We start from the raw sequence: 17066 nt of genomic DNA, 5'->3' as shown, positions 1-17066 counted from the left end.
TATATTGATTCAATGTAATATTAAAAGTAATATTTGCGAGAGCCATTATATCTGAATTTTAAAACACGCGAACGACCTAACGAACTAATATACCATTTTATTAATTGATAATAATATCTATTATTCTTATCAACCAATTTATCAATTGAATATTACATTAATTAGTAGGCAGTTTCGTAACAGTGACTATCACTATCAACATCATAATAAATATAATCATCAATTATTATAAAAATTAATTATATTAATCTAATTTATGTCCACGAAGAGACACGCGCGTCGAACATAGAGTGTTGAAAATATATATTGGATCAATATTCCGTTCTAAATATAGTGTTTTAAAAATACATAAGGATCTTCGATTATTAGATGGCCTATAAATAAAAGTTTTGTCAATGTCTTAGGCACTGGAAAAATAGACTTTGGAAAGCATTATCGATATAAATAAGTTATGCAAACACAGGATTTCTCATATTACAGTAACTAATGTGAATATAAAACCTATTATAAAGGTTATTTCAGAATGTAATTTAATTTTAAATCATAATTTGGGTAGAAAAATAGTAAAAATTGACATATTAAACTTCTGGTCCATGTGTAATTCGTATTTATAGAGTGACAGGTGTGTATATGAGATTGAGGATTTGTAAGATCTGGTACTGACAAATCGTCCATTATAAAAAATATATTTCCTAACGACATATTTACATTTTCTACAAAAATAAAAAAATGGCAAAACTTTGTTACAATATTATCACTATAATGATCTTAAGTGTCAAAAATCATCAAACTACGATCCAATTGACACTACATTATTGGAGGAATCGAAATTAATCTTGCTTTGAAATGTCTATTGGGCCTCTTTATTCTATTATATTATATCATACGGTTTTATCAAGAATATTAAGCGTAAAAAATATATTTTGACATTTTTACTTATATTAATAGTAAGCAATAGATATATTTAACTTCCCGTAGGGTAAGTTATTGTAATCGTCCAAACAATTACAAAATACAATTTTTCGTCCATGTTTTCGGGCGCACGGATCAACCGCTTCAATGGTTCGATTCCTATTGATAGGAAGATGTGCTGATTAGTTTTTGGCAAAGGCAGGTCCAGCCGTTTCAGAGATACCGATCTAAATGTGCAAAATATGGCAGCTTGTAAGCAAAGTATTAAGCAAGCATCCGATTTGAATAATTCAAAAAACTATACAAAAAACTTATTTTGAATAACATATTTTAACTTTTTTTTTAGCTGAAATTCTAAAGCTCACTAATATACTTCAAATAAATAAATTTAATTTTGCAATTAAATTTATATAATTCTTTTAAATATTAGACAATGCACTTCATTTTAAATTTGATTGATTAAATTTTGTATATTTAGTTTTATGTAAACATATTGAAGTTTCAATATTTATAATAATATATCTGAAAATATTTAATATTCTTCAAATATTTCATTACGGTACGAGAAGTTCCAGCAATTTGCCTTGAGGTACGATACCATACAAACTAGTTTGATTAATTAATTCAGTTGAAAATCGATGCATTACTTAAAAATAATACTCGAAAAGTGAGAACATTATGGTATAATGCTTACAACAACATTGTAATAGTTATATATTATAAACAAAGATTGTTCTAAAAATTTAATGATAAAATTTGGTAAAATAAATAAAATTCTAAAAGAAGCTAAAAATATAATAACGTACCTTTTTTGTAGACTCCGTGGCGCAACGGTAGCGCGTCTGACTCCAGATCAGAAGGTTGCGTGTTCAAATCACGTCGGGGTCAATGTTTTTTCCTGAAAATAATACAACAGTTATATATTTTACATATTATACATTTTTAGATTAATCAACAATTTTCAAATTTTATTTCAGAAAAAAATTGTATTCGATCTAATGTTAAATTGCTAACCTAATTAGCATATTGAAACAACAATATTTCGAAGATTTAATTATTAACTTCCCGAAAGAGAAGTTTGTTTTCAGTAAATTTCGGAAGTTTCAGAAAGTGCATTCAGCTTAGTTTATATTTTCTCGACGTTTCAAGTCATTCTGAATCGTTAGACACTAAAACTTGTGTGTTTATGAGAATGTGCGAATTTTTATAATTTAATTACTTCTCGTAGGACTACGATATTTAAGGATGTTTGTTAAGATCATGATCTCCATCATCGTGCAAAGTTTTATTAAAACAATCATAAGCATTTAATTAATAATTAATTACGAAGAAACGGTCCAGCCAACTTCTAGCAAAAACTGATCACCATAATTCCCTACTTATATCATTCGGAATATTTTCAAATTTTCAAAATCGGTTCAGGATTTTTTGTGTAAACCTAAGCCGGTTTTGTACTTCCCTGCTAATTTAAAGCTTGGCGGATCGCCATGTAATAACAATCAACGCGAGTCTATAATAGGTTTTAAAATCAACCCAGCCATATTTTAGAAATACATAGTCGATTAAAGGCATCATTTTTGAATTCTTGTAATATTTTATCATAGTAAATTACTTTTAACTATCATTAATTTTATAAAAATGATAAAATGATAAAATACATTTGTTAGTAAATTAAAAATTACTAATTTTTGGAAAAAAAAGTATTGACCCCGACGTGATTTGAACACGCAACCTTCTGATCTGGAGTCAGACGCGCTACCGTTGCGCCACGGAGTCATATGAAAAACTAAACAATATTTTCCCCCGTGTTTTTGTCGATTGTATATCTTATTTAAGGGGCTTATTTTCAGTCACTTATTAGTCTAAAAATTTCATTTTTTTTATTTAATTTTCTCAATGTACATATGTTGAAGAATACACACAAAAAAAATTCATATCATTCTGGTGAATATTTTAGGAGTTACACGCAAATTTATAAAGAAAAACAAGGCTGAGACCGAAGGAAAGTAGTGATCAGGCGAAAAAATTAAAAAAAAAAAAACACGAAAAATTAGTTACATATGAAATGTGATTTTTTTTTGGACCGGTTCGAAAACTTTGAAAAACGCTGCACACATAACCACCGGCAAATTTAATGAAGGAGTGGAATCACTATTGAATCATATAAAGGCAATATTAGATTTTTCTATCCGATAAATATTTTAGTTTTTATGAACAATTTAAGGTCAAAATTTTGGCAAAACACGATTTTTTTTAATAAACTGTCGTTTTGTCAAAAATTATTATTTTGCTCATTGCTTCCATGAATTACCAGATTTAACACTTTTTTATTAAAATCTCTTTGGTTTTTTAATTTCTGATGATTTACTCCATTTTGAAACTACCAACGCATGCGACAATAATTGGCCCGTAAAAATTGATTGGCTCGAAAAATTCCTGTTACTTGATTGTTTCTCTTGAATATTTTTTTTTGTTTTGAAATTGTTTAAAAAATGTGATCGGTGCAAATTTAAACAATTTCATTTAGTGTAAACGTAATCCAAAATTTACTAAATAAACTATATGTTTGGAATTGAAAGCAAATGCAGAAATGCACATTGATTTTTTTCAGCTAATTTATGATTAAATTTAGTTATTTTATTTATTATATTATATATTATTTTCTATCTATATTTGAGACAAGTAGACCTACCTTCACGAAAAGTACGCAAATGTCTTATGTTTTTGGAAGTATTCATAAATCGATTTCGATGGCTTAGAAATGATTTTACCTGTACTCATTTATTCATTCTAACCGATAAGCATTCAAGCCGATCTGAAGGTATGAATGCAAAAAGGCGAAAAACCGCTAAAATTAAATAGTTTTCTAAGATATCGTGCCAACAATTTATTGTTTTCGGAACAGTCATGACATTAATATAAGAAGAATAAAGATTTACACTTGTATTCATTACTAGGTTATGTGGAAGCCTTCAACTTTATTGAAAAATGTGCAAAATCTTTTTTGTTTTTCTTTTTGTAAAATTTACATTTCGACCGTACATAATTTTCATATAGTTAACGGTAATATAAATGGGAAAGACGACCCAAACAATTTGCTTCAAGGGGCACAATACCGCAGGCAACCAGTTTTCATAAATTGTATCTATATTTATTAAACATTTTTTACATTTAACCCCAGGAATTAGTTAATTTACTCTTTAGCTTCTTATTATAAAGTTATGTAGAATACCATATATTTTTTAGAAATAAAAAAAATATATTTTTGACCCCGACGTGATTTGAACACGCAACCTTCTGATCTGGAGTCAGACGCGCTACCGTTGCGCCACGGAGTCCTGTGATTAAATGCGTAGGACAATCCTAGGTTCGGTTTTATATATTAATTTTTTTTCAAAACAATTAAACATTTATAGTATCAAAATCATATTTTAGGTGAAATGATCTTTTTTTATTTCTCAAACGAAAATATCTAGAATCATTAGATTTAAAAATGCGCAGTTACAGATAACCGTAAATATTATGAACTTTCCTAAGGAGAAGATCAAGTTTTAACGGAAAATTCGATTTGATAATTATATGTTTTCTCGACGTTGTAAATCATTCCGCGTCATTTGTCACTAAATTTGAACAAAATTTATATTTGGAGCCATAATTTGACAATTCGTCGACATTTTCTCAAAAATGACTACAACGATTTCAAAACTTTTAATACTATTCAAAGAAATCGATAACAACGGACTTTGGTTAGTTTTGCAAGAAGATTTACCAAGTCTATTATTTAAAATTATCTGCCAGAAATATGACTCAAAAAATTGTGCTGATTAGTTTTTAAGCATGGATCAGCCAAGCCCTTCTTTCCTAGAATTATTTAACATCCCGTAGGGTAAGTTATAGTAATCGCAAAAAAATCGAAAAAGAAAATTTTTATATATCTTTACGTTTCAAAGGTTTCTGAACATTTTGGCATACCTTAGAAAAAATGGATGTATGTGTGTGTGTGTGTGTGTGTGTGTGCGGATACAAATTTTCGTCGACGATTTCGGGAACACCGATCAACCTATTTGAATAATTCAAAAAACATTCGATTCGTATTGATAAGGAGACGTGCTGATTAGTTTTTGGCGGAGGCAGGTCTAGCCGTTCCGAAGATATGGGGCAAAAAGTGGCAAAAAGTGCCAAAAATGGTAACTCAGTTTTTAAGAGAACGGAACGTCCGATTTTAATATATAATAATAATGTCCGATTTAGTAATTAAAAAAACATTTTACTTGTATTGACAAGATGAAAAGCTAATTAAATTTTAATAAAGGCAGGTCTAGCGGTTTCAGAGATCTTGTAAAAAAAGTGAAAAAATTATGCCATTTGGCGGTCATAAATTATCATTAGACATACGCACATAAAATTATCAGATATTTTATAGAGATTTTAACAATAAGTATAAATTTTGTTTACATTCCTATGGGTTCCGTACTAATGTTTAACCGTTAGACGGCAACGCGGCGTTTACGCGCTTCGATATTTCGTCTCTATGCAGTTAAAGCAGTACGATTGCTTTGAAAAAAGTTTAGAACTTCCAAAATATTTCAAAATAAAGAAAACATTTTTTTTCAAAATTGTCTTAAGGCAACAGAATTACACCTAGCTTTTTAATTAGCTGTATTTCAATAATATCTTGTCAATTCAATAATATAATTTTGTCTTTAAATACAGTTCAACTATCTATCCTTTAGATTATAAAATATACCATCTATCCTTTAGATTATAAAAATGAGTCCATTCCAACGAGGGCAGTTAAGTAAAAGGTATACATAAGTCATTCTTAAACGAAGGCAAATTACTAAGATTGACTTGTGTTCACTTTTAATAAATATAAATATATATGATTGATATTTCATATCAAACTCGAACAGTTATTATCCCACGACAGCAATTAATCTGACTAATAAGTAATATATTGTATTACACAATCAAATTTTAATGCATTCTCGTGCTATTCTGAAAAAAAATTGAAATACCATGTGAAACTAACTACATCTCATTTTTTGTAGACTTATATCCTATAGTTAAAATTGATAATTTTGCAAACCTCTTGAAATTGAAAATTTTGTGTTGGATAACTATATATTTTAGTATATATAATGATTATGGAATAAACTTTGTAAATTTGATATGCTTCTATGTATAACCTTCAGAAGATTTGGATTTACTAAACATATCTAATAAAAATTTGGTGTATTTACATAGTGGATCGAAAAAAATGTACCTTTGTACACAATACTTTAAATATTATAATTAAAATAAATTGAATACATAATACGATCATGTTTAATTGTATAGAAACTTCTACATCACAAATCAATGGCTCTACGCATTAAATGCATGAATCGAATGTATTTGAACCATACGAATCGGTTCAGCCGTTCTTTAGGAAATGTTGCGTATATTAGGCACATGCATTTCCTGAAGTAAGTAAATTTTTCTATAAACGTGAATATACAAAAAGAATTTCATTTTCGATTTTTCTATCATAAGGGATGTTCGATATTGTATTCGATTCTCGATTTCTTTTAAGGAAAAGATAATATAGGTCAAGTACAGCCTAAATATTGCAATTTACTTTATATTAATAATTATGAAATAAACTTTATATTTATATTATAAAATAATATTATTGAAATAAAAAAATATGAAATTAGAAAATAAACGCAATAAATAATACATAAAAATTCTTTCATTTTTTGTGAATTAAAAAAATAAGAACACCTTCCCAATTTAAAAAATAGGGTTAAATAAGGTTAAAAGTACAATTATTATCAAAATATAATATAACTTATTATTTATGTTATAACATAAAGTATAAAGTAGAAAATTATTTTTTTTAAATCAAATATTTCATTTCAGGTACTGTTACATTTGAAAATCCAATATTTACTACAATCAGTGAAACAATTCGCAGTAATAGAGTTTTTGCATGTTCTGCTTGTGCCAGGATTATTTTGTTGACGATAAAGGTAAACTACTATTAAAATTTTTTTTTTCTATATAATCAATGCAACAACTTTACTGACAATAGAGATGTATATTAATATACGATAACTATAAGAGGCCAATTCTCCGACAAAATAGAAATGTTACAGCAACTCTATGTTACTGTCCTCTAATTATATAATTTAATAGTAAAAACTGTCAAAATGTTATGTATTTGCTGTGCGATCAGTCGTTTTACACCAAAAGCCTAACTTCATGAATGTGTTATTAATGATACATCAGAAAGATGCAGTTACGATAACATTGTTTTTTTTTTACATTTGTGTATTATTTAGGTTAGGCTCCTAAGTATTGCAAGTATTACTGGATGGTCCAGTTTGGTAACCATCAACACCTAAAGAAACATACTACCAATAAATGTATGTGTCTTGATCCCATAAGCAAACTAACTTTTAATATCACCTTAATTCATAATTTCAATTTTATGATAAACATATTACAACTGTATCATGTCTTTGATTTTCTTACAGGTGATCTCAAGAACGTACTCAATCGAGAGCATTCATGTTCCTGTCCTCCCAAAAAATCAGGAAAAAGTGAAGAAAATCGAAAAATAAATTTAAATGAACAACTACCAAAACCTCCTCTGGAAATTCCGAATATGATTTTTAACCAGAAAAATTCGCAGATAAGTTTTTGTGATTTGACTTCTGTAATATATGAAAATATTGATAATTCATTAGAACCTTTGTATACAGAAATCAAACCATTATCAGATGCAGAAATAGCAATTAGTACTATATAGTGTTGGATAATGTATATGAAAGTAGTAACAAAATTATTGTTACTAATTTTATTATGCATATTCTATTCTAAATCAAAATTTATATTATCTGTTGGTTATTTCCATTTTTGAATACATTCAGTTTTAACAAAACCTAATTATTTTTTAAAAGTCAATATTTAACGAACGCGTTGAAAAGCATTTTTCTACACAATAAATGTTGATTTAATTTTTTTTTTCATTCAACAATATATTTACAACTGTCCTACATAGACATGTTGATTTAATTGATAGTAAAAATACTGATGAAGCAACTTGCTCATAATTAACATTTTTATCATAGAATAGGTAAGAATTTAAACAATTAAATGATGCACCTGATGTTTTATAGTGTGCAATTTTTAATTTATAGAATTTGACAATTTTAGTTGTAGGTTAAGGTATGATAAAAAATTATAAGTTTATGCAATTTTTATATTAATATTTGGCAATTAAATTATCTATAGTACTAATTTCAAATTTTTTCCACCCTACTGATTGAATACAACGTGACTCAGTTTTCATTGAAATTCAGTTATTAGTGAATATCAAGAATTGTAGATTATTAACCCTTACCACTCGACCTGATTTTAAAACAATGAACTAGCAATTCAGTGCTGCATTCTGATGAAAAAGTACCTGCTACAAACATGATATTATTGTGTATGTTATGCATTTTGTTTGATAAGAATTTGTGGACAATGTAGAACATACATTTACAATAAGATCTAAATTTATTTTCAGCATCATGTTGAAGTTTAAAGTAATTTTCAAAAGACATAGCGGGTCGATTCCACTGTCATTATAATTAATTAGCATCGTGATAGTTTTTATATCATTACACAGAAAAGTATAATAATCGATTTTTATACGCTTCTGGCATTTTTGATAAAAAAATTTGCTTTATGAATTGCTCAGTCGTTTTACTATTTTTATAAAAAAAAATACAATGAAAGAAGATAGCAAATACTTTTATAATGACTAATAGTAAATTTTGAAAAAAGAACAGTCTCTTATTACTGTATAGATCTATTAGGCCGCATTTAATTTTTAAAATTTTATGGGCGACCGCACTTAAGAATTTACAAATATTGATATATACCAATAAACATTATAATATAAAAATACTTTTTAAAAATAATATGGGGCTAATGTTATGTAGTACTAAATACTGTATAAATGCCATATGATTGCTATGCAGTTTGCCATTGGCCGATTTTTAAGAGAATCAGTCCCTAAATATTTCATAAATCAATCTAATAAAAAATATCTTTTTTTAATACGGTAAAATATATGAGCAATAGGAAAAGCAAAATTTTCATGGAAAAAGACAGAAGCTTACAAAAATCGATAATTCTACTTTTCTGTTGAATGATACAAAAACTATCACGACGCTAGTTAATTATAAGACAGTGGAATCAACCCGCTATGTCTGTTGAAAATTACTTTAAAGTTCAACATGCTGCAGAAAATAAATTTAGATAATATTGTAAATGTATGCTCTTCATTGTCCAGAAATTCTTATTAAACAAATTGCATAACATACACACAATAATATCATGTTTTTGGCCAGTACTTTTTTGTCAGAATGCACCACTGAGTTGCTAGTAATTGGTTTTTAATCAGTGATAAGGGTTAATATAAATATTTGTTATTTTGATGAATCACACATGTCAATAAAAAAGTCTGTGCTGGGTGTGGGACATATGTTTTCCAATGTGTTGTCTACTGCTGAACAAGATTCTACAGTCTAAATTGGGGGTCAAACTGCAGGAGAGGAAAAAACCAAAAAAATTGCAAAATCGCCGACCTAATAATTTTTCTGTGTGATAAATAAAATCTTATAATTTGTATCGTTTCGTGATCCTTTTCTCCTTAAATGGCTTGAACAACGGACTTCCGCAATATTTTGCATCTTTGGTGGGTACTTTTCGTAGAATCTAGTAATAATATGCAAATGTATTTTCAGTTAACTGCAAATATGTTTGCCGATCACTGCTGGATAGTACAAAAAAGTTCTCAAAAGAAGTAAAATTGCGAAAATTCGTTGTAGAGGTCCTTTAAGAAGAACAGGCAAGGAATCGACAGAAAATTTAAGATCTTGATTATCATGCAGTAAAATTACTAGATCGAAGGTTTTGTCGTTTTTTTGGCTTTTTCTGTTCTTTATGCAGTTTGTACCCCATTTTGGACTGTAGAGTCATGTTCAGCGGTAAACAACACATTCGACAACATATGTCGCACACCCAGCACGCACAACAATTTTTATGGACCTGTGTTATTGTTATCTTTTGTAGTAAATAGTTTATAAATTGGATATTTATTAATGAATATACTGCGCAAAATACTTCTTCATACTTATTATACGGATAAAGCATAAATATTATGTTCTTACTTAAATTCTAATAAAAAAATATTCATCAGTTATCAGAAAATTTCAAGGCAAATAATTGGTATGGTTAATTTTAACAATTCTATAGGCTAAAAATCCAAATTACTTCCCGAAAAACTCGGGGAACTTATCAAACATATAGTTTCAAACTAACATCGTGAACAACTTGAAAACCAATAAGTAATTATGCCTGATAGAACGCAACAAAATATATTCCTTTCAAATAAACACAATTATTCAAATCACTAGATTTACATAATTGGGTATATATATGATATACATGTACAGTTGCATACTAATATACCAATGGTTTCCAACCTTTTCATACCGCCCCTCTTCGTACTTAAACAAAGTTGTTGCGCTCCCTTAATATTTTTATTCCAGGCTAGAAATTAATATACAACACTAAGTTAAAATATACATAAAAAAATATTCATTCTTTTTTATATTATTCCAATTTTTTTGGTTTATTTTCGGAAATAGTATTTTGGAAACAGCTATACGCATCCTTTGTAACCCTCCAGAAAGGTGCCCCACAGGTTAGAAATTATATATGGTAATTAGTTTTGGATTATTTATCTATACGTTTCGACACTTAATATGGTCATCATTCAATTAATTAAATCACAATAATATTGCATTTTTATAGTAATATTATTAATATGGGCTCGCTCGTAGATAGGTTGAAGAAGGCTGAATCAGACGTCCCGGGTTCGATCCTGCTTCGAGCATAATATAACATACGTGTATTATAAGAATTTTCATGATTTCTCTAATTAATAATAAAAAGTTAAAAGCAGCTCAAAAGTTAGTAAGTTAGTTCAAAGTAAGTTACAAGTATTAAAAATTTCTAACGCATTAAAATTGATATCAAATTTTATTTTATAGATCGCCCACTAATATGCAATGATTATTATTAGATTTATTATTCAGTTTAAGTCTTATAAATTAGCATTTTAACTTTCTAATTTTGTAGAAATTTGTATTTGTAATAATAGAGTAAAGTAAAGTAAGATAAACTGCTATTAACTTTTTATGCTTTAATTATTAAAATGTTTGAAACTGAATTTGTATCACATGTTTTAATTGATTCGTGCTTTTCTCAGTTTTAATTCCAATATATAAAAATTATTCCATTTCTTTAGAAAATCATAATTATTAGCATATAAATTATAAATTAAAGCAATAATTAAGGAATAATTTGTAACAATTACTTGTATCATTAATTAATAAAAATATATTATAATAAACCAATATTTTACTGTATAAAAAGTGTTATACTGTGAAATCCTAGTTAGAAGTTCAAATACATAATGTAGAAATTTGGATCAAATATTAGGGTTTCATGTTATGTATATTTATTAGATAATATTTGCATTGGTTTCATATTTCCAATAATTGTAGGCGTTTGCATGATACTACAAATTATCTGAATAATCGTGGGCGTACTTACACTGCTAAAAATATTTTGACTAAATAAAACGAAAATTTACTTTATTCACAAAGCAATAATGCGGAGTTTGTAATATTTTTTTAGTTGTATAGAAAATAACTTTCCTTTTAAATATATTTTATAACCAGTTACATATTTACATAAAGCTGTGTAATTATTATAAATAGAAATTATTGATTTGAAATCATCAAGGCGAAATTTATTTCAATTAATTTATATTTTATTATTTATTATTTGTTACTAGAATTTTATCAGTCAATTATGGGGGTATTCTGGTTTAGAGGCATGAACTATATGCGATTTTTAGAAGGTATTAAAAAAAAGCAAACAAAATTTTTACTATATTTTTATTTACAAATTATTAATAATTATTCTGAGAATGAAAAAGATAAGAATTAAGTATAGTCATAAGTTTTTAGTTTGGGAAACTAACAAAGTGGGTGGTCTTAAAACATAGGCACCCGATCATACCCATGATTAATTTTAGCCCTTCAAATGATCTGAAAAAATATTCATTTATTATTAAGCTATAATAATATCGCCATCGTATAACCTACAGGCAATTTAGAAATATTTTTTTACATAATAGCGACTGCTTGAAATTGATTTAGTTTTAAAAAAATCAACATTTTTTTAAAATATCCATTGTATTTAACTAGTAATTTGGGAACAAACATAGCTCATACATAAAAGAAGTCTATAAATAAGAACCTGTTAAAAATTCAAGTAAATCAGTCCAATAGAGGTGAGAAATCGTACCGAAAATGACAGTATCGAAAAAAATGCATTTAAAGTTTTGCAAAATAAAGGAAACAGAAGAGGATTATCATAGTCAAAAAGCTATAAATCTGGAAATAAATTAAATTAAAAAAACCTTTAATATACTTCTTAAATATTTAAACTATTTAAAATTATGTAAAATTTAGACCTGAGTCTGAATATCTAAAATCAAAATTATTAATAAATCTAATATAGACATTATTAACAAATGTTTCTGAAATCTAATAAAAATAAGTTATGACATGAGGATTTAATAGATATTTAGGTGTACAATGCCAGATGAAGCGACTATGAAAATATTTAAAATAACATTTTAAAATTTAATTAATGTAGGATTTTCATGTTACTCCTTGTGCATTTTTATATGTAAATAAAAATATAATGTAATAATCAATTTGCATATTTGAGTACAATTTAAAATCATTTTTTTTTTAGGTACTGTTAAGGTTTGTCATTTTTTATGTCGAAAAAAGATTAAATATAGGCAAAATAGAAATCTCGATATAGATGTTATAGTAATTTTCCAACTGAATAATAAATTTTATAAATTTTTATAGTTTGTAATCGTTTTCTAACACAAACAACCATACAGTGTATCGGAATTTCACTAAACTCGTATACACAAGAAAATATTTTACAGTGTACCAAATGTTTTATCGAATCATTCGCAGCATATCAATAATTAGTTATAATTAAATTGATAGATTATTTTTAATGTAACGATTCAATTTTCAACTCAAAAATAGTTGTGTAGTAGATTTGGCAGTGTTCGGATGATCTTTTGATTCAATAGCTCATACGGTATGTTTTTATTAAGCAAATATTTTATATAGTATCTATTCTGTTTTATACAACTGTTTCAAATATATTGCGTCCTGTATTGTAATTTGGATGAAAATGCATTATTATTGAACAAATAGATTTTTATAACAAAAGCTTTATTTTGTTATCGAAAATGATTAGATTTAATTTTTTTTCTTTGAACTTGTTTATCATTTTAATAAAATTGATGATATTTTCTATTGTAAATAATGGTATAAACATAATTTTCATAAAGAAAACAACGTTCGTGATAGATTACTTACAGAACAAAAGCTCAAGACCAAACACAAAAAATCATTCATTGTGAAAAAATCTAGTCATTGTGGATAAGTAGTACACTGCAATTATATACTGCTTAGAATTATATTATATTATAATTGTACATCGTATCGTATTGGTTGTAAAAACTGTCAAAGAGCTTTTATTTGCTGTGCATTTAAGCGTTTGGCCCCAATATTTCAAAAGTGATTTATATTCTCTTCCATGTAGGTAGTAAGTTACTACTAGTAACTATTTTTGAATTGCTTGCACTAATTGCTGAAAGTTTATAGAAAATCTAAACATTCACAAATAAACCAACGCAAGCCAATATATTATAATGCTTAAAGTTTTACTTGCACGCAAAACTATAGAATTATAGATGGATAAACTTTTTCAAGTATCAAACAATAACTTTTAATGATGTTCTACTGAATTACAATTGCAATATTTGACTCATGAAATTTTCCTTCTCGTCCTTGAATTAACGTTAAAATTAGTTTCAATTGAAATAACAAATAATTAACGCTCTTAGTAAACATTATTTAATCAGTTTTAAAATGAAATAGTAAATTTTAAGGTTTTATTCTATGGTTTACATATTCATATATACATATACATTGAACGGGGCATTGAACGTAGCTGTCCTGAAAAAAAAATATAGAAAAAATTACACAGCGTTGTTTGGAAATATGAGCTTTAAGTGTAATATTATGTAATTTAGTATATTAGTAATTAAAAAAAAGTGTAATCTAGAGGTTTAATGTCATCGTTACCATTTTTTGGTTATATTATGGGCAATTTTCACTATTTTTGTTCATTTAAACTTTGAATCCGTATTCGTAGTCAAAAGTAATGGCACAATTACCACAAATTTTTCAAAATAACCTTTTTTGTTGAGCTATGAATTTAAATTTTTTAAAATCGATCATCTTTGCCAAGCCCTTCTTTAAAAAAATATACCATGCGCATGTAATTTGAGTTGTTTCCTATTAAAAAAAATCGAGTGATAAAATAAAAATCTAAAAGTAACACATTGCAGCTTTCGCGTACGATAAGCTTTGAACTGACTGAATAAAATGCATTATCAAAAATCATGTCATTCTTAGGTTTTTATTACTTGCTCGAAATTTTTATTGTAAAACAATCCTGATCAAATGTGCCAACTTTCGGTAAATCTTGCCAACGCATTTTAATTTCAACAAAGACACTTTATTCTTGAAAATTCGGGCAAATTATGTAGTTATTTTTGGTCTTCGCAATGTTTTTTATGATTACAAAAATAACCACAATAACCGAACAATGGTTACAATTTTACCAAAGTTCTGGTTTGCAATTAAAAGCTTATAATTTTCAAACAACGTGAGAATTTTTTTTCTATTTTTTTCAGGATATTTACAGTTGAGTTCTTGGAGTATCGTTTGGTCTTATATCTTACTCTATTATTAAGAATCATATCGTTTAATTTTACTCGAAAAAAATATTCCATAAATAAATAATTGTAAGTCGTAATATAAATGAAAAATATTATCGGAGTATAATACTATTAACAAATTTCCGATTTCCATCCAGACAACTGTTCACCATGCCGATGTGGTTTTTCGTGCTGCTCCTGGTGTGTGGTGTGTGTCTGGCACAAAATGAGGGCATAAAGGGCGTCAAAGGTGGTCGTTATGGCAACATACAAGACCGTCTACAATCGGAGAGCCACTTCGCATTGCAGAACGCGACCGATGCATTCGTGCAGGGCTACGTCAATAGAACTAGACTACCGCCCCCGTTATTGCATCGAGTGCAGACTAATGCAACGGATTATTTCGGACCGATTCCGAGCGGAATTTGCTATAAAGAAGTCCCGTAAGTTTGATAATGGATATTCAAACTCAACTACTCGATTTTACTACTTGAGTTACAGAAAATTCATGAGCCAATTCTGCCCTAAAATAGACCAATGTTATGGCAACGCTACATTACGTTGCTTCTTTTCATATAAAATGGTACTAAAAACTGCCAAAATTCTATGTATTTGCTGTGCGATCAGATGTTTCACACATAAAATTTACTTTTCTTATATTAAGACACAACACAAAGATGGTAACTTATGGCAAGATTATTTTTTGGCGTTAGTGGATTTTCTAGACTAGGTTTTACATACATAGCATTTTGGCGGCTTTTAGAACTATTTCAATTGAAAACAGCAGCGTAACATAATCTTCTGGTATTTGGTCTATTTTACGACAGAATTTTTCCATTATGGATGCTATTGCATCTATTGTTTTATCAATATATTATTGTAAAATATTGGAATACAAGCCTACTTCAAAGTTTATTTTTGAAACATTCCTGTAACTTAAATATTTGTTTTTGAGAAGTTGATCTTTATATGTTTCATGGAATCTCAACACAGTTTTTCCATGTAGGGTAAGGTTGTTAAAGTCGTACCACAGTCTAAATCGTACTTCTGCTTTACGTCATATGATAATTAAAAATTAACTATTTGTTTTTTACAATATTTTATACATGACTCAATGGTAAAATTTTCTTAGGTTGTCTCGTGTCAGTAGCTTTTTATGATTATTATTAAGTAGTAAAGTTTTATGGATTTATTTTATTGAATATGAAAAAATAATAAATTAATACAATAATCTTAAGTTTATTACGAGTAGAAGCAGTATTTTTCAACTTGATCACAGACTGCATTCGATAATTTTTAGTAGTAGGTACGACTAAGGCATCTTCATCGTACCAAAAATACCTTTTTGAAAATTATAAAAGTAATGATTGAATGAACACATTTATAAGTTCAGTAACTGTTAATTTTAAGCCAAATTAATAAGGATTCAATAAATGTCAAAAATTATCTTTTAGTTTAATTGCGCTAAATATAGCATTATTTTCTTAGGAAGTGCGACTTTAGCAACCTTACCCTATATAACTAAATTAAATAATCGCAATTAGTTCCAGTATTTTTTTTTAAATTGTTTTATCTTTGATTTATTTTTTTATGTTATAATTTTGAAATATTGAAAATTTTGATCATACCTTTGAACTTTTAATGGCTATTTTGTGTTTACTACTGTTTAGTCTCATATCAATATTAATATATAAATATCTTGTATACCAAAAATTAAAGAGATGTAAATTAATCCAGTTATTGTTAAACTGATTGACTTCACATTCTACCATATCAGACTTAATTTCCAGTAGTTTAATAATGAAAATTATTTTCAATTAAATAAATCCTGCAGTTTTTTACTATCTTATGTGTCGACATAAATTACAAATTTTTAAAAATTATGAAATAATCACAAATCTTGGTGACTAATCTAAAATGCTAAGACGTTTAGTTTAAATAATTCACAAAAATAGTAAAGCTAAATTACTTAATTTGATTTTTTTTAATTATTAAAATATAATTAACTCTGAATTTCTCCACAGAACAGCTTCACTGGTTCAAAATCCAAACCTCCCAGTACCAGCAGGAAATGGAGTAAGTTTTTGCAAATCTTTATATTATTTTACTAAGTATTTTTAAACAACTTTGGAATATGTCCATGTTATAATATAATTATCAAGATAATTTTTTATTAATCATACGATTACATTTATAAAAACATTTTGTGGTTTCTGCGTTG

General features: G+C 27.3%; 3 non-coding genes across 3 annotated transcripts; 1 reads left to right on the top strand and 2 right to left on the bottom strand.

Annotated features, from left to right (window-relative positions):
• Nucleotides 1–1728: 1728 nt before the first annotated feature.
• On the top strand, nt 1729–1800 carry Trnaw-cca. The gene has a single exon. It is a non-coding gene; the product is annotated as a tRNA-Trp (tRNA).
• An 816-nt stretch (nt 1801–2616) lies between these two features.
• On the bottom strand, nt 2617–2688 carry Trnaw-cca. The gene has a single exon. It is a non-coding gene; the product is annotated as a tRNA-Trp (tRNA).
• Nucleotides 2689–4178: 1490 nt separating this feature from the next.
• On the bottom strand, nt 4179–4250 carry Trnaw-cca. The gene has a single exon. It is a non-coding gene; the product is annotated as a tRNA-Trp (tRNA).
• Between the last annotated feature and the right edge of the window lie 12816 nt (nt 4251–17066).

This window comes from Ctenocephalides felis, unplaced genomic scaffold, assembly GCF_003426905.1.
Source record: "Ctenocephalides felis isolate EL2017-DRISC unplaced genomic scaffold, ASM342690v1 CF-g0.4_SCAFFOLD_01604, whole genome shotgun sequence".
Taxonomy (NCBI): domain Eukaryota; kingdom Metazoa; phylum Arthropoda; class Insecta; order Siphonaptera; family Pulicidae; genus Ctenocephalides; species Ctenocephalides felis.
This window is presented reverse-complemented; position numbering and strand designations above follow the sequence as displayed.